Source organism: Pelodiscus sinensis, chromosome 10 (genome assembly GCF_049634645.1).
Source record: "Pelodiscus sinensis isolate JC-2024 chromosome 10, ASM4963464v1, whole genome shotgun sequence".
In the NCBI taxonomy this organism is placed as follows: Eukaryota; Metazoa; Chordata; order Testudines; family Trionychidae; genus Pelodiscus; species Pelodiscus sinensis.
The window spans coordinates 8,274,277-8,295,955 of NC_134720.1; the positions used below are offsets into that span (position 1 = coordinate 8,274,277).

The window sequence follows — 21,679 nt, forward strand, 5'->3', positions numbered from 1 at the left end:
AGTGGGGCGGGATGGCTGGGTGCCCGGGTGGGGAATGCCAGGCGGCAGTGGGGCCGGCCCTCGCAGTGGGGCGGGATGGCTGGGTGCCCGGGTGGGGAATGCCAGGCGGCAGTGGGGCCGGCCCTCGCAGTGGGGCGGGATGGCTGGGTGCCCGGGTGGGGAATGCCAGGTGGCAGTGGGGCCGGCCTCGCAGTGGGGCGGGATGGCTGGGTGCCCGGGTGGGGAATGCCAGGTGGCAGTGGGGCCGGCCCTCGCAGTGGGGCGGGATGGCTGGGTGCCCGGGTGGGGAATGCCAGGTGGCAGTGGGGCCGGCCCTCGCAGTGGGGCGGGATGGCTGGGTGCCCGGGTGGGGAATGCCAGGCGGCAGTGGGGCCGGCCCTCGCAGTGGGGCGGGATGGCTGGGTGCCCGGGTGGGGAATGCCAGGCGGCAGTGGGGCCGGCCCTCGCAGTGGGGCGGGATGGCTGGGTGCCTGGGTGGGGAATGCCAGGCGGCAGTGGGGCCGGCCCTCGCAGTGGGGCGGGATGGCTGGGTGCCCGGGTGGGGAATGCCAGGCGGCAGTGGGGCCGGCCCTCGCAGTGGGGCGGGATGGCTGGGTGCCCGGGTGGGGAATGCCCGGCGGCAGTGGGGCCGGCCCTCGCAGTGAGGTGGGATGGCTGGGTGCCCGGGTGGGGAATGCCCGGCGGCAGTGGGGCCGGCCCTCGCAGTGGGGCGGGATGGCTGGGTGCCTGGGTGGGGAATGCCCGGCGGCAGTGGGGCCGGCCCTCGCAGTGAGGTGGGATGGCTGGGTGCCCGGGTGGGGAATGCCCGGCGGCAGTGGGGCCGGCCCTCGCAGTGGGGCGGGATGGCTGGGTGCCTGGGTGGGGAATGCCCGGCGGCAGTGGGGCCGGCCCTCGCAGTGGGGCGGGATGGTTGGACGCCCAGGTGGGCACCAGCAGTGGCCAAGCAGTCCCTGCCTGGAACCCCGGGAGACCCTGGGGCAGTGGACAGGCAGCAGGGTGGGAAGCCGTGCTGGGCCAGAGTTCGGGGGGCCAGCGGCAGGGTAGAGAGCTCAAGGAGAGGAGCCCAGGAGTGAGCAGCCAGCAGGGGAGCACTGACCTCCCCCGGTCTGACAAACTCCCTGGTCCGACACAGCTCAGGTCCCCAGGCTGCTGGCTCAGGGAGGTCCCACCTGTACTGCACAAAGCAAATCATTTTTCTCCTCCAAATAAGGGCCAAGGAGAAGCCAGGAAAAAGACACATGGCTCAGACTTTCCAAGCTACATGGGCCAGGGCAGCAGTATAGCACCACCGCCCCTCTGAAATGGTAGCAGAAGACTGAAAGGATCATGAAAGCTGGTCAAAAAGATAGGATGTTGGCCCTACACTTCAAAGTGGGACCCTACCAAAATCTGCCTCTACTAGATAGTCGCTTGGCTCCCACTGATGTCAATGGCAAAAATCCTGATTGATATCCTTGTTACCGGATCCTAGAATAAAAAGTTGAGAGTTTTTGGGGCGGAAGCTGTCAGCTTCAGATACAGGCGTTTCCAGTACAGAACAGTCATTAGCAGCACAGAGAATCTGAGCTCATGGATATAAAGGAAACTTCAAAAGAGAAGTCAGATTTACAGCATCTCTTATCAAAAACAACACTTTGTTGTGAAGGAGATCAGAGACACTAGAGACCAAGGGTTGCTGTATCTGCCACCTTAGGAACCTAAGGGGATACTGCTCCTGAGCCATGCACAATCCTGCACCGCCTTGCAGCTGTACACAGCTCTATATCTATTTGTGAAGACATTACCAGAGGCCCCATAGGTAAAAAACAGAATAACTACTTTAGTAGCAACTGGATCACTGCTTATAATTTCAGGAAGAGCCTTGGCATGGAAAAAGATGAATTTTCAGAAAGCTGTGAGCATTGGAAAATTAGCACCTCACATTGCCTTTAGGCTTTCCTGTCATTCCCCCATCACGTGCTGTCATACACAAAGCGGTGGCAGCCAGAGACAGGTGTGGCCAGCGGCTGCAAGATGTCAGTCAGGTGACACTCTCGCCATTGCCAGTGACACACAACAGCCCAAATTGGCTCCTGTTGTAGTCAATGGCAACACTCTTAGGGTATGTCTACACTACCCCACTAGTTCGAACTAGCGGGGTAATGTAGGCATACCGCAATTGCAAATGAAGCCCGGGATTTTAATTTCCTGGGCTTCATTTGCATAAGCGGGGCGCCGCCATTTTTAAATCCCCGCTCGTTCGAACCCCGTGCCTACCGAGGAGAAACGGTAGTTCGAACTAGGAAGCCTAGTTTGAACTACCTAGTTCGTGCCGCGTGTAGCCGCGCAGCACAGGGTTCGAACGAGCGGGGATTTAAAAATGGCGGCGCCCCGCTTATGCAAATGAAGCCCGGGAAATTCAAATCCCGGGCTTCATTTGCAATTGCGGTATGCCTACATTACCCCGCTAGTTCGAACTGGCATACCCTTATTGACTTCACCAGAAGAAGGATCTGGTCCATTGGCCTTAGGACCTATAGCCACATTACAAATGTGCCCATCTGAAATGCTGATTCTGAATAGAAAACATAAACCCTCTTCCTTTGGAGGTCTGGCTGGAAGAAAACGACAATCTGCACTTTGACTGTGGTAGGCTGAGGCTCCTCAGGGTCCAGCAGCTTTCATGGACATGTTAAAGGCATTTAATAGCAATAAAGCAAGCACAAATCTCTCAGGCATTTCTCCCAGTCTTCCTTCCCCACCCCCCAGCACACTCATCAGACTGGTTTGAGAGAGAGGCCAGCGCTTGCACATGTTTGGCTCCGTCCAAACATGGAGGACTAGATTGGAGAGAGTTATGGCTGGCTCATGAGGCCAGCTGATAAATATACAAGGTAACATCAGTCCGGTGTGGCTGACATCTGTGATCAAACTACCAGAGCAGCATCTTGTGAGGACAATTCATTTGACTGATGGCAGATGTCAGCTGGGCTATAGGTACAGAGCCAGATTTTGAACTGGTACATAGTAGCTCCAGTGACTTCTGGCCAGAGCAAGCTTCCACAGGCAGATGCCTTCTGGCCCTTCACTATTTCATATGGCTGCTCCTACTGGACCGCTGCTGAGATAAAACACACTTTTCATGGGACCTGACTTTAAAAGGTCCGTATTTTGCTATTTTGAATGGACTCCTGACTTCCTCCACCCTTACCTCACTTCACTGTACGTATGATCCACAGTCTCCTTGAGACCCAATCAAGTTACACTATTGACAGCTGCTAAACTCCATAGCAAACATCCTCCTCCGCGGATTGACAGCACTAATTTACATAGACGGGGCCAGGCCAGCATCGCTTTGCTACCTGAAGCAGTGAGGAGCACTGCGCTGCTTTTTCTCTCTGGCGTCTCATCCTGTCCCTGAGGCAGAGTGGAAAGTAGTCTCTTCATGGCAAGGCCTCAAACCTGCTCCCTCTGAACGACCCTTGAGTTTTCCCAATGATTTCAAGGGGAGCAGGATCAGGCCCAAAGTGGGGAAGAAATGCGGAGCAGAAGTAGAGCTGGCTTTTAATATCTCACCGAAACGGTGTCTGAGGAGAGGAACTTGATTCTCCGGAGACACCCGCATGGGAGCAAGAATCCACAATTCAATGAGTGGCCATGTCTGATGGCTGTGACGGGTTCACTCTCCTATCTCTACTGAGTTCAATATGAGTGAGAGGAAGAAAAGGGCAGCAGAGGAGAGAAGAAAGGAGCAGCGGAGGGGGAAGAAACTATTGGTGTCTAAGGTGCCACAGGTCTTGTTGTTGTTTTTGCAGACAGACTAACATGGCTACCCCTCCGAGTCTTCCGTCAGCATTTTTCCCCTCCAAAGGGACGATGAAAGAGGGTGAAAAGGGAGAGATTTGATCTATGCAGCACCATGACTAGCATTCTAAAAGCTTTATCACATTCTTGCAGCAAGACCAGCCTCATTGCGTATGTGCCAGATACCTACAACTCTCAGGTTACTTTACCAGCCCTGTCCTCAGAGGAGTAACATGGATCTAAAGTGCAGAAACACACACACACGGAGACATCCATAACTAATTGTTCTGCTGCCCTTATCTCCATGAGAGTGGCATGAATATAAAACATGTATACATGTAGCAATTGTAAATAATATTTTTAAGTTATATGCTACTTGAATTTTCCTTTACCCTCCACATTTTCCACTTTTTCCAGGAAGAGCTACATACCTATGAAAGGCCAGTTCCCCAGCACCAGCACAGCCTAACTGCAACTGCTGGATTAATGCCTAGATTTGAAAACAAAGCCCTGTTTTGCAAGATGGGGAGCTAGGGGCTTTGAGGCATGCTTTCTAAATCATATGCATGCTTGTATTCTAGATTACTAATGTGATCATATTTTAGAGAGGGTTAGAGAAGTCTGTTGGTATCTGTACCTGGGAATCTGCATTGGAACGTGAGGTTTTGCCGTTACTCCTGTGTGGCACAATATTTTGGAGAGATTTGGGTCTTTTATTTTCTAGAAGGCCATCAAGTCCAAATAAGGGGCTGGTGTCTGAGCATCAGCAACCCCTCTACTAAAAGCCCCCCACCCCACTTTAAAGTAACACCTTTTTGTCAAGAGGACATCTGAGATCTGGCAAAGTTGTTGTTAAGGCCAGAAGGGACCATCAGCTCATCTAATTTGAGAGTCTGTATATCACAGACCACTCTGAGGACAATCTTCACACCAAGCCAACAGCCAAATCTGACTGAAATGTTACAGGCATTGCAAGAGTTAAATACTGTGTGTCACGGTCAGAGAATAGAAGAGATCAAGGTGCACCAACGCAAAGGTCAGTTGGCTTCTGTATACAAGGAGACTGGCACATCTGCGCAACATAGAGTACCTCTTACTGACGCAGAGTCCATCTCTACTCAGCTCTGTGCTACAGCAGCTGGTACAAGTGGTGACACCGCATTAAGGTGGGTGTCTGTGTGAGAGAGGGGGGGTGTGGAGTCATGGAAAGCACATATAGGGATAATGTTTCGGAGAAAAGAGGTGAGCTTTTCAGTCAGTGAGCCCAAATTGGTGAGTCAGGATATGGTGAAGAACACAGGCTGGCATTCAGAAAGACCCACTCTGATTACCCACACTCCATGTGTCTGAACTGTACAGCCAGAACAAAGCTCTTAGGGCCAGGAACAGCAACTGCAAAACCAGTCTCTGGGGAGAGCTGCTGAAGTGTGGACTTTGCTACAAGTGAGACAGTCTCACTTCCTTGACACCTTCTACTATAAACTAGGGGAGAGCAAAGACATTTCATCCTTCCACCAGGCAGGTGTCCAGCTGCTTGTTTGGGGATTCTGAAACATGGCAGTGACCACTGTGGCAGCTTCATTATTATAGCACCATTTAGTATTTACCGAGCACGCTTCAGGTCAGGATCTCAAAGTACCCCAAAAGGGGCTGTGTATCAGTGTAGAGCTTTTACTGAATGTCAGGCTACTTCTCTCTGCCCAAGGAGAACGAACACCCAACTGCCCATGAAACTGAGCAGGAACGGTGGGTATTCTCCTCCTCTGAAAATGAAGCGGAAAAGCGACAAGTCCAAGCTCACACGGTGAATACGTGGCCAGCTCATAAAGGCACGTTGTCAACTGTCCCTTTGTACGTGTCTACGCCGGGCCTGCCATTCAGTAATTAGCCTCTTGGTGTGCGTCAAATGAGCTAAAGCTTCCACCCTTTCCCATGAAAACTCTAGAAGCAGCAGCCGCCAGCGTTACACAAACAGGATTCTTTTAACGATGATGCGGCTGCTCTGTGTAGTCATTTGAATCATTGTTTTGCATCTTCTTCACACAAACAGGTGGTTATTGCGAATGAGCTGTAAGAATTATTCAGCACTTCAGGAAAGAGGCTGAAAAGGCATGAACTGTGTTTTCAAAACATCTTGGCTACGTCTAGACTGGCATGATTTTGCGGAAATACTTGTAATGGAAAAGTTTTTCAGTTAAAAGTATTTCCGCAAAAGCGCATCTAGATTGGCACAGATGCTTTTGCGCAAAAAGTGCTTTTGTGCAAAAGCATCTGTGGCCAATCTAGACGCGATTTTGTGCAAGAAAGCCCCGATCGCCATTTTAGCCATCGGGGCTTTTTTGCACAAAACAATTCTTCCCTGTCTACACTGGCCCTCTTGAGCAAATATTCTTGCACAAGAGGGCTTTTTCCCCGAGTGGGAGTGGGAAAGTATTTGCACAAGAAGCACTGATTTTGTACATTACAAAGTCAGTGTTCTTGCGCAAATTCAAGCGGCCAGTGTAGACAGCTGGCAAGGTTTTGCGCAAAAGCAGATGCTTTTGCACAAAATCTTGCCAGTCTAGACGCACCCCTTCTGAAGACCAGAAACTAAGCAGAACACCTCAGCAATGTTCCAGGCAATCATGCCATTGACTTTCATCAGTATTTTAGGAAACCTGCACTTCCGCAGCCCACGCAATACCTGTTTTGTGGACAGAGACAAGACTTTGGTATCTACTGCTGTCAAGATTATTCCTTGCACCAGAACTTAAACAAAACAAAACCAAACCCAAAGGCACCCAGTAAAAGTTAAAAAGGGTGAATTATTATTAGGTGTATCGCGCTGTAGTGTGAAGACTCATGTTGGTTCAGGAGAAGAACACAGACTGTTCAGTGTCACAAAGCAACTAGGTTTTATTTTGAGCACCATTAAAATAGAGCAGAATGAATCACAAGTTCAGCTCCCAAAAACAACAGTTACTCAGGACCGAAGATCATCGCTTTGAAAAGGTCCTTAATGAGTTTCAATCTGAACCAAATTTCCTAACCCCAGGACACTACCAGCTCCATCTCCTTATCACTACAGCCAGTCAGCTTCTTCCACCTTTTCACGTTTAAGAGCATAGCTCTGTTGATTCCATCTCTTCCTACTTAGCGATGTAACATTTGCATTTCTCTGTGATGGCCTATGAATCTGATGCAGTCAGATCCAGATGTGCAATTTCAGATCTTCTGAAAAAGAGACTCAATTTCCTACCAAGGTGTGAGACACACATTCATGTTTGTCTGCAATATTTGTATTCTTTATCAAGTGCCACTGCTGTGTACAGCATTGTCCCTTTTAAAAAAGTGTCAGTTTCTTGTCCTTTGGTATTTACTATAAAAAGAATATACTGGACATCTAATATAGTGGGTTCTAGTGAAAAATGAGGTAGGATCAGATGATACAATAGGAAAAGAACAAGTTAAAAATTAATTAGAGAAGTTAAATGTCAAGTCACCAAGGCCTCATAAAATGCATCCTAGAAAGCTCAAGTTGCTGATTAAGGAGATATCTGACCCCTTAGCGATTATCTTCGAAAAGATATGGAACATGGGAAAGATTCCAGAAGCCTGGAAAAGGGTAAATCTATAAAAAGGGAAATAAGGACAACCAAGGGAATAACAGACCAGTCAACTTAACTTCTGTACTTGGAAAGATGATGGAGCAGGTAATTTAAGCAATCCATTTGAAAACATCTAGAAGAGGGGCGGGTAATAAATGGCCAGCAGGCCCCATACTGTTCACCAACATTAGCCCTGGCGGCCCTCCAGATGCTTTATTTACCTGTGCATTCACAGGTATGGCTGCTCACTCAGGGCTGTGGATCCCTGTTCCTGGCCAATGGGAGCTGCAGGCAGTCGTGTGGACCAGGACACTCAGGACAGACCCAACAAAGAAAGCACCAGAATGCCCCCAGCTAACACCTCTCCAACACACCATCAAGGATTGACAACCTATCCTAGATGATGATCTTGCTCTCCCAGACCTTGGGAGGCAGGCCAGTCCTCACTTACAGACAGTCCCCAACCTAAAACACATACTCACCACCAACCACACATCCCACAACAGACACATTAACCCAGGAACCCTCTTCCTGCAACAAACACCACTGCCAACTCTGTCCACACATCTACTCTAGTGACACCATCATAGGCCCTAACCACATCAACCATACTCTGAAAGGCTAATAGTATACAAATTTGACACAAATAAACGTGAGACGATCAGAATGGTTCTGAATAGGGATTGGGAATGGCTCACTCATTACCATATGTAATTTTCCAGAGAGTAGCTACCAGTGGTTCACAGTCATGCTGAAAGGACAGAATGAATGGGTACAGCGATCAGTTCTGACTTTGGTTCTGTTCAATATCTTAATGAATGATAATGGCTAGAGAGTAAACTTATAAAGTTTGTGGATGATACCAAGTTGGGCAGGGCTGAAAGTGCTTTGGGAACAAAGAATTAAATTGTCTGGATCCACTGGAGAAATGGTCTGAAGTGAACAGGATTAAATTCAGCAAGGACAAATGCAAAATACTCCATTTAGGAAGGAAGAGTCAGTTGCTTACATGAAATGGAAAATGTCTGCCTAGCAAGGAGTATTGGGGAAAGGGATCTAAAGGTCATGGTGGACCACAAGCTAAATATGAGTCAATAGTGTAACGTGGTTGCAATAAGTAGTGAACATCATTCTGGGATGCATTAATAGGAATGTTATAAGCAAGTCATGAAAATAATTTTTCCACTCTACTCTGCACCAATTAGGCCTCCATTGGAGTATTGTGACCAGTTCTGGGCACCACACTTCAGGAAAGATGTGGACAAATTGGAGAAAGTCCAGAGAAGAGCAATAGAAATGGTCAAAGCTCTAGAAAACATGACTTATGAGGTAAGATTGAAAAAACTGGGTTTGTTTAGTCTGGAAAAGAGAAAACAGAGAGGACATAACAATTTTCAAGTATATAAAAGGTTGTTACTAGCAGTACAAAGAAAAAATATTCTTCTTAATTTCTGAGGATAAACCAAGAAGCAATGGGCTTAAAATGCAGCAACGGAGGTTTAGGATGAAAATTAGGAAAAGCTTCTTAATGGTCAGAGTGGTTAAGCACAGGAATACATTGCCTACGGAGGTTGTGCAATCTCCATCACTGAGAGCAGATTAGACAAACATCTGTCAGGAATAGTCTAGATAATATTTAGTCTTGCCACAGGGACAGGGGAACTAGACTAGATGATCTCGCAAGGTCCCTTCCAGTCCTATGTTTCTAATATGTGAAAAAGAGACATGAGAAAAACGGAATAAAAATGAAAAAAAAAAACCCTTAAAAAACAATGAATAGTCCTCTAGCACCTTAGGGTATGTCTACACTACCCCGCTAGTTCGAACTAGCGGGGTAATGTAGGCATACCGCACTTGCAAATGAAGCCCGGGATTTGAATTTCCCGGGCTTCATTTGCATAAGCGGGGAGCCGCCATTTTTAAAACCCCGCTGGTTCGAACCCCGTGCAGCGCGGCTACACGGGGCTCGAACTAGGTAGTTCGGACTAGGCTTCCTACTCCGAACTACCGGTACACCTCGTGGAACAAGGTGTGCCGGTAGTTCGGAATAGGAAGCCTAGTCCGAACTACCTAGTTCGAGCCCCGTGTAGCCGTGCTGCACGGGGTTCGAACCAGCGGGGTTTTAAAAATGGCGGCTCCCCTCTTATGCAAATGAAGCCCGGGAAATTCAAATCCCGGGCTTCATTTGCAAGTGCGGTATGCCTACATTACCCTCCTAGTTCGAACTAGGAGGGTAGTGTAGACATACCCTGAGAGACTAACAAAAATGAAGATAGTATCATGAGCTTTTGTAGGCACAGCCCACTTTGGATGCATTTCACCCTCAACAAGTTTGCAGATTACACTAAACTAGGGGAAGAGGTAGATATGCTGGAGGGCAGGGATAGGGTCCAGAGTGACCTAGACAGATTAGAGGATTGGGCCAAAAGAACTCTAAAGAGGTTCAACAAGGACAAGTGTAGAGTCCTGCACCTGGGACAGAAGAATCCCAAGCGTTGTTACAGGCTGGGGAACAACTGGCTAAGTAGCAGTTCTGCAGAAAAGGACCTGGGGATTACAGGGTGAGAAGCTAGATATGAGTCAACAGTGTGCCTTTGTAGCCAAGAAGGCTAATGGCATATTAGGGTGCATTAGGAAGAGCATTGCCAGCAGATCCAGTGAAGTGATTATCCCCCTTTATTCGGCTCTGGTGAGGCCACATCTAGAGGATTGTGTCCAGTTCTGGGCCCCCCACTACAGAAAGGATGTGGATGCATTTGAGAAGGTCCAGTGGAGGGCAACCAAAATGATTAGGGGGCTGGAGCGCAGGACCTATGAGGAGAGACTGAGGGATTTGGGTTTGTTTAGTCTGCAGAAGAGAAGAGTGAGGGGGGGATTTGATAGCAGCCTTCAACTTCCTGAAGGGAGGTTCCAAAGAGGCTGGAGAGAGGCTGTTCTCAGTAGTGTCGGATGGCAGAACAAGGAGCAATGGTCTCAAGTTACAGTGAGGGAGGTCTAGACTGGATATTAGGAAAAACTATTTCACTAGGAGGGTAGGGAAGCACTGGGATGGGTTACCTAGGGAGGGGGTGGAATCTCCCTCCTAGAGGTTTTTAAGTCCCAGCTTGACAAAGGCCTGGCTGGGTTGATTTAGTTGGGATTGGTCCTGCCTTGGGAAGGAGGCTGGATTGGATGACCTCCTGAGGTCTCTTCCAGCCCTGGGATTCTATGACTGGCCCGTCCCCCAAGGCCTGTGAGAGTGAGGGGTCATTTTCAAGGATAGATTGTAGATGGTTGATAATGCATTGGAGGGGTTTAAGTTGCAGGCTGTGATGACTAGTGGTGTTCTGTTGTTTTCTCTGTAGAGCCTATCTCGAAAAAGCTGATGTCTGTGAACTCATCTGGCTCTGTCAATCTGTTTTTTCACTTCCTCAGGTGGGTATTTAAGTTTTAAGAATGCCTGATAGAGATCCTGTAGGTGTTTGTATCTGTCTGTGGGACCGGAGCAAATCCGGTTGTATCTTAGGGCCTGAGAAATGTGTCTGGGATGGAAGCTAGAGGCATGAAGGTAAGTGTAACAGTAGGTTTCCGGTATAAGGTGGTGGAAATGTGGCCGTCGTGTAATTGTACTGTAGTGTCAAGGAAGTGGTTCTTGTGTGAACTGGTCCAGGCTGAGGTTGATGTTGAGGTGGAATAAAAATGGTGCGAGGTATGTGGAATGTAAGCCCACCTCAACCAATCCTGTTTGAATTTGTTAAATCAAATACAAACGCTAGAGCAGAGCAAATTCCTGGCACGCGTGTGGCAAGAGAACAACACCCATGTTGGGAAGTGGTTGGCAAAGCACCAGTAGAATCCTGCAGCTCATTTCCAAAGTGTGGGGATAAAGCAGCTAGCCCTTTTCCAACGTGGTTGGCCTGCTGCCACCATCCATTCTCTAAGGATAATCCTGTGTAGCGTGGCAGACGTATTATTGCCTTGCAATGCAGTCTTGGTTTAGCTTTGTCAAACACTTACAGGGCACAGAGTTTCCATAGCACAGAGAAGTCATGGAATATGAAATAACAACATTTGGCATTTACTTTTTGCACAATGTTCCTGTTGCTGACAAGAAATCAAGCACCTTGTATATCTCACCAGTCACTTCCCCCTCCCCTGCCCATCCTAAGAACCCAGACCCCCGAGGGCCATCTTCAAGAGCCTGGAATAGAGATGACATCATAGAGAGGTGGTTCAGATCCTTGAGAGCTAATAATTCCCCAGGACATACAAACTGTTCATGCCCTGCCTTTAACTATCAACAGATCAATGCATCAGAGCAGCCAGGGTGCTGTGTGCTGGGATAAACGAGAGGCCACAGAGAAATGGAACGGCGCTCACTGCCACGTTACACAGAGACGGTAACTGCCCAAATGCTTTTGAAAAATTTCACTTCAGTTGTTCTTGAAAGTGAAACACCAGATTGTAAAAAGAGGAGTGAGGGTTCTTGATGTTCGAGATTACAAAAGGCCTCTAATTGTGCTGGAAACTTTACGTAATATGCTGCCTTGGGACAGAACAGCGGTACAGCCTGTACTCGAGTCTTACAATCATAAGAACAGACAGATGGGATCAGACTGATGGTCCATGTAGCCCATTGTCCTCTGTGTGAGAGTGGCCAATATCAGAGCACCAGGAGAGCATTCAGAACCAGGGCAGGTAGAGTGAGCCACACTTGGCTTCCCCTTCCAGCAATCAGAGGGTTGGGGCTGCTCTGAGAATGGGTTTGACTCTTAGGGATGTAAAATCCCATTTAATTGGTTAACTAGTTAACTGATTAAAGGGGGCACAGGCAGGGACAGGTGGGCACTACAGCCCCAGTGGGCTGGATCAGCCCCTCCCACCTGCCGAGGTCAGGCTGGAGTGACCCCCCTGCCACAGATGACAGGAGCAGCCTATGGGGCACGTGGGCCCGCTGTGGACAGGTGCTGCTCCGGACAACTGCTGCTCCAGGCCCCACCACTTAATGGTTAATCAGAACTGGTAAACATCTCCCATTAAGGGTGATGCTCACTGGTTAACTGGTCATGGGTTAACCTTTCACATCCCTATTGCCTCCCTGACTGTTCTGACTAATAGCCATTGATGGGTATATCTTCCATGAACTTATCTAGTTCTTTTTTTGAATTCATGTTTTTAAATCCACTTTTTGCCTTCACAACATCTCCTGGCAGTGAGTTCCACAGGTTAATTGTGGATTGTGTACAAGTACTTCCTCTTGTTTGTATTAAACCAGCTGCCTATTCATTTCATCAGATGACCCCTGATTTTTGTGTTGTGGGAAAGCACAAATAAGACTTCTCTCAATTTTTTTCACATCATTCATGACTTGATAAACCCCTGCCAGGTCCACACTTAGCCAACTCTTTTCTAAGTTTAAGAACTCTAATCTTTATAGTTTCTCCCTCTATGGAAGCTGTTCCATATTCATGACCAGCTTTGTTGCCCTTCTCTGAACCTTTTCTAGTCCCACTATGTCTCTTTTTTGAGACGGGGTGACCAGAATGGAGCACAGTATTCAAGGTCTGGGCATCTCATGGATTTACATAATGGAATTCTAAAATTTCCTGTTTTTTATCTTTTTCTAATAATTCCTAATACACCTTTAAGTCTTTTTGGCCACTGCTGTGAAGTGAGCCAAAGATTTCAGAGAACCATCCATGACAACTACAAGATCTCTGACTTGAGCGGTAACAGATAATTTTGAACATAATCACAGATGTGCCTTTATGGCTACAGAAGCTGCTAAAAATAAGTTATTTAAAGCAGCAAGCAGCTGCACAGCAGTCTGGTCAGTGAGCGAGTCATCCAGCCAGCCATCACATTTGGTTTTGCCAGCACAGCTCCAGGAAACAGCTGGCTCATTTGAGGAAGCTGACGCACTGGGAGAGGGTACACAAACACTCTGAGTTTGCAGATGTAAACTGGTGGCGAGGGTTTATTTCTTAAACAGTGTTTCACTGCAGTGTAATAAGAGAAACTGCACAATTACAGTGAAAATGTCCATACAACACCTATCACAGGCCTGGGCAAAATACGGCCCCCGGGCTGCATCTGGCCCGCCACACCACTGAATCTGGCCTGCGGAGGTAGTGGGGAACCCCATGCAGGCTACTCTGCTTGCTCCGCAGGCTGCTCAGAAACACGGCTGTGGGGTGCTCTCTCTTTATGAGGTCGGAGGGGAAGGGGAAAGATTCAGATGCAGCTTTCCCCCCAGTATAATCCCACTGACCAGTTTCTAGACAGAAACTGGCCAATGGGAGCTGCCTGTTTGAATAACAGGCAGCTACGAAGCACAGCCCTCCTGCTCACTCATTCAAGCACATGACCGAACAGGCAGAAACATTTTAAGCTTTGCAAGCCGTTAGCTCTGCAGGCAGGCAAGCAAGCCAGTTTGGCTGCTGGCTGGTAAGTCTCCTGGCCAGAACCTGCCTCTGGCACCCCAGTCCCTCCCTTCCCCAACCCTCTGCCTCCCACTCCCGTCCTGCTACTCCACATCCTTCCCAGATCTGGCACCCCAATCTCCCGCCCGAGATCACAATCCCCTCCTACTCTAGATCACATCCCAAAAACCTGCACCCAGTTCCCTCCTAGATTCCATTCTCCCTTCTGCACCCCAATCCCTTACCCCAAGCACTGAAGCTCCATCCCAGACCCTGCACCTCCGCCATTAATATCATGGAAGAGTATGGCCCTCGACCACTTTCCAAAATCTTGGCGTGGACCCCCGTCAAAAATTATTGCCCACCCGTGACCTAGCATAATGGGGGCCTGACCTCTAATTGCTATCAGTGCAAAGAAGAAATGATGAGATTTCTACCTTGCTCAAAAGTGAGGTTATAATGACTGACAGCAAAAGAGAAGAACAGGCAATGCAAAAAAAAAAAGACTTTTCTTGGCTGTTATACCGTAAAAACAACAATGCCACCCAATGCTCAGTGAAGTTACCTTTATTGCTAACTTTTATGGTTACAGGCAACATGCAAGCAAGGTGAGTTATTGATGAGAGCTACTGAGGTGAGCTTTCCTTTATGGTCTTTAAAGGGAAACTCAGATTTGTGGGGAGATGACCAATGGTGAACTTGGTGAAAAGAATCTCTCTTATTGTTCACTCTTTGGCAGCATGCAAAAATCCCTCAAAAACTCAACTCAGGACTCCTACACTACACCCCAATCCTGCTTCATCCATAGGCATGCTGCACCGTGTCCGACATGCAGACTGCGAGCCCTCTGAGGGAAAGACTGTCTTCTCAATTATCTTTCTGCAAATCTCCCAGCCCAGAGGTCTCTGATCTTAATCTGAAGTTCCCAGGCACTCCCAAAACACAAATAACAAACATCGCCTCTCACTGGGATATTCCTGTTCCTCACATTGTGTATCTCTGCTGTTAGCTTCTACATTTTTCCATATGACTGTTTATCTTTTACTTGTTTAAATCTGACATCCTAATTTCACTTCTTTTTCCCAAAAGGTGTGTCTACACTGCACCCGGAGCTCGAAATAAGCTACGCAATTTGACCTACGCAGCTTATTTTGAGTCAATTTCAGAATAGCATTTTTCGTAATTTGGCGTTGTCTACACAGTGCCAAATTTTGAAATGACCCGCTATTCCAAAATGTCCCTTGCCCCTTCTGGGATTAAGTTTACAGAGATGTTGGAATAGTGAGCCCGTTCTATTTCAAAATAATGGGCGCGCTGTTAAGACACGTGATACTTATTTTGGGATACTGGAGGTATCCCGAAATAGCGCCGCAGTGTAGATGCAGCCCAAATTATCTACATTTTTCTATACTGTGATTTGTTTTTAATTTATTTCCCCATTCCCCTGCATCATCAGGCCAGGAATGGCAAGCACGAGGAACAAGTGTGTCTCCGAGTGGCAACTGGCAGCCTCTGCCAATGATTTTCACCTGTTCGAATAAAGCTCTCTCTGAGTCACAGCAAATGCTATTTTGGGACAGGTGCCAACCCCATCATGAAAGAAAAGAATTTTAGCTAGCAGTGAGATATTTCTACTCACGTGTACTGGCATGCTCCTGAAAGAATGCATCACCAGCTAGAGATGTCCCTGGAAGGATTATTTATTGATCATTACGGTATCTACTATTTCAGATACACAATGAAACAATGGCTCAATCTTGCGCATAATGTTTCTAACTGAACAAACATTGTTTGCGCTAAGAGCTGACACAGAAGTATATATCGTATATTCATACACAGAGAGGCAATTCCTGCCTACCACCCAGATTTCAAATACTTGTAACGCCTTAATAATGGTAAGTGGGAGGTAAGGTTCTCATATTGCACAAGCCCTATAAAGGAGGAAGGGTGTCTGCAGGGTGCTTAGCTGACAGTCATGCAGAATCAAATTCTCTGTCCATAGACTGAATATAAAGCTGGAGTGTAAAGCTTCTCCACACTGCACATCAGAACGCATTAGCTTGGAAACAGGACTGCAGTCTTCACTTCTCTTAAGCGTGCCATCTATCTGCTGATGCTGCTAAGAAGCATATCCATGTAGCATGCACACCTGGTCCACTAGCCAATGGACTGAGGCCTCCAGAATCGTTTCCCCGAAGAGTTGGTAGTTTTCTATCACTAACAAGGTGGTAGTACCAATGTTTGTACCAATACCCAGGAATGAAAAGCTCCAAATCACATTTTGAAGCATTTCTCTCTGACTATTCCTTAAAGACAAGCGTGATGTACAGTGACTGTAAGGAGAAATGCTGGTTATGAATATGCCCTTTTCTGTCAGGTTCCCAGACTTGCTATTTCCCCTGGCACGTGCAGTTCCTGCTCCAAACAGGCAACTTCTCTTCCTCTGGCATCCCAGTTGAGCCTGCCCATGTACCTTTCAATGACAGCTAGAGGGCTGCACACAGAGCCTGCTGGGACACAAACAACACAGGAACGGGCTGATGTGGTTGTCTGGCAGCTGGTGGCAAGGGAAGACATGTATCTTTGGAAAGTGAGCAGGCAGCAGTCACTAGAAATGACAGAATCCTGCCTGTCGTGCAATCCGAGCGTCTCTCAATCCTCCCCATTATGAAGCTCCTCAGCATGTCTAATCCAAAAAGCACTACACTTTCCCCAGCCTTGTTTGCATTGCATTTTGGGAAGGCCTTGTAACAGTTATAAGGAGGGCGAAGGATACAAAGGCAAAATGAGAACACCAAGGAGAAGGGCACAGTGCAGTCCCATTCTTAGGGCTCAATCCTGCAACACATTTCAGGTGGCGCCAAGTCCACTTGTGTGCAGCAGGTTGCAAGGTGAGAGGCCAGAAGAGACTGCCAGCATACAAATAATACTATTCATCGTACTGCTACTGATCACCTCATTCGATGTTCTCCTGACTGAGGAAAATTATGCGCCACGCACACTTACAATACACATATTGTCCCTTATTATGCCACAGCTCTTTAAAAATTATTTTTCAAACTTAAACAATGATGCAGTAAGGACTAGCCACTATTGAACAAAAATCAGCAGCTTTTGTTGTCTGAGTGCAAAATAAGTCAAAACAATTTCTTAAAAGTACAAAAAAGTCTAGTTTATACTTGTCTACCTCAAACCAGTTCAGTGGGTTTTCTGTAGACACTGAGCAAAACATCCACCCCTGTTTTTGAGACCAGGCATGACATTTCAGTTCAAAACTTATTCGTAAAGAAAGTCCCTGACTGAAAAAGCTTTTGTCTCAACCTTTATTCCTAGTAAAATCCTTATAATCATAAAAACAAAGCAACACAAAACATTTGTCAAATCAAAATGTTGGTTGAAATGTTTGTTCCAATTAAATAAGATACTCTAAAGGCCAATAACCTGGACTGTTCTTTCCATTTGTTTAATAGCGGAATCCAACAGATCACTTAGAATTGGAAATAAAGTGAAAAATCAAGTGGTTTTCAAGTTAAACTTGCACCCGTGAGCCAGTTATTAAAAAAACCCACAGCTATGCTCTGGCAAAAAGAATTGATGAACATGCAGTTTTATGGGCCAGATTCTCCAGTATTTTATCTCTTATGCAGCCATTTACTCCTGCGCAAAGAGAGTGCAAACCACTACCAAAATCTCAGTGACTGCATTTTAGAGTCACTGAACATCTGGGAAAGGTGGTGGCAAAACAGGCTCTGCGTTGTGTACATGACCACTGACTACCAAGGCACATTTGAAGCAAAACTTACACCTCAGCAGTGCAGTCTCCATCCGCCTGTTCCATTCAGTGGCATCACTAGAACTATGTAGACCAGGGATGGGGGGGGGCCTCCAAGAATTTGGTAAGTGGTCAAGTGCTGCACTCTTCCATGTTAATGGAGGAGGTTCGGGGTCTTGGGAAGGAGGTTGGATGAAGCGGGAGCTTGGGGAAGGGAACTGGGATGTATGAGGGGGTGTGAGGTCTGAGAGGCAGTTTGGGTGAAGGAGGGGGCACTGGAGTGGTGAAGGGTCTGGGAGGAGGGTATGGGTGCAGAAGAAAATTCTGACCTGGAGGAGGGGTGTATGAGATGGTGCAGGGTCTAGTAGGGGACTGTGACCTGGGGAAGGGGTACAGGAGTTTGGATTGTGACCTGAACCAGAGGACAGGGGTATAGCTTCAAGGAGGGGGTATGGGTGCAGGATCAGGGTTTGTAGAGGGTCTGGATTGTGACCTGGGGCAGAAAGTTGGTGGGAGGGAAGGGGTAGAATGCCAGATACAGGCTCTGGCCTTAGGCGGCTCCTGACCAGCAGCCCAACACGGCCCCTTCCCACTCAAGGGGTGCACGGCTTGCAGAGACGCACATGTCCTCCTCCCCCTCCAGTCAGCTGCTTTGAGTGGTGTGCAGGGGCATGGCAGCCAGGAAGCGTACCCGAAGCTCCTGCTGGGGTGCAGGACAGTTGTGCGCCGTATCCAGTGGTTTGGTGGACGAATCCAGCCCCTGCTGATGAAAGTTCCTGAAGAAAGAGACGAAACCTGCCAATTGGTGGATTTAATTACAAACTGAACACTGGAGCTGGGTTTGCTGAGGTTTCTGAGCTGCTCAGCAAACCGGACCAGTTTCATAAGATTTATGTGCATGGTGTTTATTCCATCATATTTTAATAACAGTGGGTTTGATGCGTTTTGTTTTGAAGGATAAATCACGCAGGCAGAAGGAATCTGGATCTGGAGAAGGAATGGAGAGGGAAGGCAGTGCTACTTTTCATTTGTTTATCAGCTCATCAGATTCGTTCCATCTAGATGGTTATTCTTCACACAGTTTATCTGCACTGTGTTTGCCCAAGTACTGCTGAAATGATTTACAGAACACAGAAACATGGCAGTGGAACCAAACAATCTAAGGCAGGGGGGGCCCGATAGAGAGAAGAGCCAAGTACCCGGGGGCAGAGCATGGTGTGTGTGTGTGTGTGTGTGTGTGCGCGCGCGTGTGTGTGTGTGTTTTGAGGGGAGGGGAGGGGAAGGCCACGCCGGAGGAAAACAGGTCCCAGGGCATAGCATCACAAAAAAAGGGGAAGGGGTGAGAGGTGTAAGCTCTGGGAGGGAATTTGGGTGCAGGATGAAGTAGAGAAGGGGATGCTGCCTCAGGGAGGGGGCTCCAGGCTGGAGAGTGTTGGGGTCAGGTGGAGGGTTGGGGTGCATGAGGGGCTCAGGGCAGGGAGGCTGGGAGTATGAGGGGCTCAGGACTCAGATTTGCAGTGTATGGTGGTGCAGGAGTGTTGTGGCAGAAGACTAAGGATGTGGGGCTGCAGGAGTTTGGGGATGAGAGAGGCTCAGGACAGGGGGTGCCAGTGTATCATAGGCTCAGGTTTGGAGTCTGGGGGGTTGCAGGAGTGTTATGATGCTGTGGCTAGATGGGGGCTTGGCCCCAATTGGGGCCTTGTTGGCGAGGCTTCATTTTTAAATAAAATATTATGTCAAACTCAAAAGGTTTCAGCGTTGTCTTTATATATGAGAGGGGCGGGGAACCTGATTTGAGTCAGGGGTCACTGACCCTCAGAAAAGGGTGAGATGCAAAAAACAACCCCCCCAAGTCTCACTAATTTGGCCCCAACTGTGCTGGTGGGGGCAGGGGACAGAGTGCTGGGGCAAGGTGCTGGGGCGGTGGCAGGGTGCTGGTGGTGGGGGGTTTGGCCACGGGGAGGAGACAGGGACAGCTCGGCTGGTACCTGGAGATCCCAAGTCTAAGGAAGCGCGTGGGCTGGTCTTCCCCTCCCTTCTCCTCCCAGAAATAGCTGGCGCGCTTCCTGAAACACCGGGTCTGTCGCTGGGCTGGGGACTTCCTCCCCACCGCTGGCTGCCTGTGCAGGGGGTGTGTGTGTAGGAATCCTGGGGCTGCATGCCAGCTCCAACTTCTGAGGAAGCGCGCGCTCTTCCTCTGCTCCCCATGACAGCTGTGTGCTTCCTGAGAAGTTGGAGCTGGCATGCAGTACTGGGATTCCTACTCTCCGCCCCCCCCACTCTAGCCCAATCCCCATCCGCTCCTCTCCCCCAGAGCCAGCCCACCCCTGCTCTAACCCAATCCCCCCCCCCCGCTCTAACCTAATCCCCCTCCCTCTCCTTCCCCAGAGCCAGGCACCCCCCACCCCACTCTAACCCGGGCCCTGGAGCTGCTGCCACTGCTGCCACCGCTACCACCACACGCCTCTCGCTGCAGGCGCAGGGCACGTGCACTGAGTGGCTGGCCGTTAGCATGCGCTGGCCGGGATGCTGAGCGTGAGGGGCAGCGGGCGTGAGCGTGAGCATAAGCAGTGCAGTGGCCGAGCAGTACATCTCGAAAGAACAGCTACGAGAGGCAAGTAACCGTTTTTTCTTACTCAAATGTGCATTCCAACAGGTGACTCCCAAGCAGTTTACCGGGAGGAGGGATCAGAAGTCACTGAGCTGCTGCCTGAAGAATTGCTCTGCCAAACGCCATGTCATCCCCTGCCTGTTGGCTGAGGGCAAAGTGTAATGCGAAGGTGTGAACAGACAACCATGTCACAGTCCTGCAAGTGTCCTGAATGGGGATTTGCGTGAGGAACGCTGCTGAGGATGCCTGTGCTCTGGTGGAGTGAGCTGTCAGTGCCAGAGCTGGGACCTTGGCCAGGTCATAGTAGGTCCTGATGCAGGACATGATCTGCGAAGGCTGGGGGAGGACTCACAATAGTGCCAAGGATGGCACCGCTTATTGCACCATGGTCAGTGCCAATTCGGACATGCCGCAGCAGACTGGGTCAGTGCTCAGGATAGGCCACGGGAGGGTGAGCCCTCATGGCAATTAAGTACCGAGCCGCTACATAAGTGTCATGCATAGAGGGAAGGTCTAGATCTCTCCCGTGAACAAGAGAGTCAATTGATAATGGACTTGGCAGCCCTGCCTTTGGGGCTGGGGTGGACGATGCTGGGACATCTGTACCCTCCTTGTGGTGTTCTGAAGAGGGACCCACCACACTGGGATACTTGCTGATGTTCTTGGCTGCAATAAGTCGCAAACTCCAGCACCACACAAGAGGAACAAGCAGCCACTCGCCAGCCACTAAGAGAACTGAGAACAAGAGAAAGAGGTTGAGCCCTCACAGGAAACCTATCAGTACTAAAGGCTAAGTATACGCTAAACTACTATGACATTGAACTATGTACAACTGGAACAGCTAGGGATGTCTTGTGAAGCAAGAGATCGAACACTTCAATGACAGTCATTGGTGGTAAGAAGTAACTAGATGGGTGGAAGGTCGGCATGGCCCTACATACGTTGCCATAAAGGTGTCACTCCGAGGGACTCCACAGCCGACATGACTGGTACGGCTAGGTGAAAAACCTGGTGGTCACGTATATGGTGTGCACATACACCTATTGGAATGCGCATAAGCAAGCGCTTGAAGAAAAATCGATAAACGCCAATATAACACAAAATGGTATTTCATTTCAAAAGCTATTGGGGCTGAAAATGAAACTATTTATGAACTGCTATGACTGCATTTATGCAGGAAAAGAGAATGTGAAAACTACAGAGAAGGAAAAGGAAAAAAGAAAACGTGTCAGCTACTCACCTTACCCCCCTCAACCCACCTACCCAGGGTTAAAGTTAGTTTCAGATGCATAAATCTGAAACACTCAGCAGTTCAAATATAGTTTCAAATATTTTACTTTGGTCTCTTTTAATGATGTATATCTTTTTCCTCTTTTATCTGTTGTAAGAAGCACAAAAATATGACCGTAGTAATATGTGCAACAGCTTTTGTGTAGTGAAATAGTTTTATAGTACCACATAAATGAAAGCATTTGTCACTAGTAATGCATTAACATGTCTCTCTGAGCTCTAAGTCTGGACTCAC

The 21,679-nt window shown here is 48.4% G+C and overlaps 1 protein-coding gene and 1 long non-coding RNA gene across 3 annotated transcripts in view; one reads left to right on the top strand and one right to left on the bottom strand.

Moving 5' to 3' along the window:
- GPC1 (glypican 1) overlaps positions 1-21,679 on the bottom strand; it is a 340,184-nt gene that overhangs the window by 55,245 nt on the left and 263,260 nt on the right. The window lies entirely within an intron of this gene.
- LOC112546139 (uncharacterized) lies at positions 4,824-20,338 on the top strand. Of its 2 annotated transcripts, none has more exons than XR_012906194.1 (5): positions 4,824-4,949; positions 8,576-8,699; positions 10,715-10,784; positions 11,654-11,749; positions 20,200-20,338. It is a non-coding gene; the product is annotated as an uncharacterized LOC112546139 (long non-coding RNA). The 2 variants fall into 2 exon arrangements; XR_012906195.1 differs by lacking the exon at positions 20,200-20,338 and adding an exon at positions 14,511-14,743.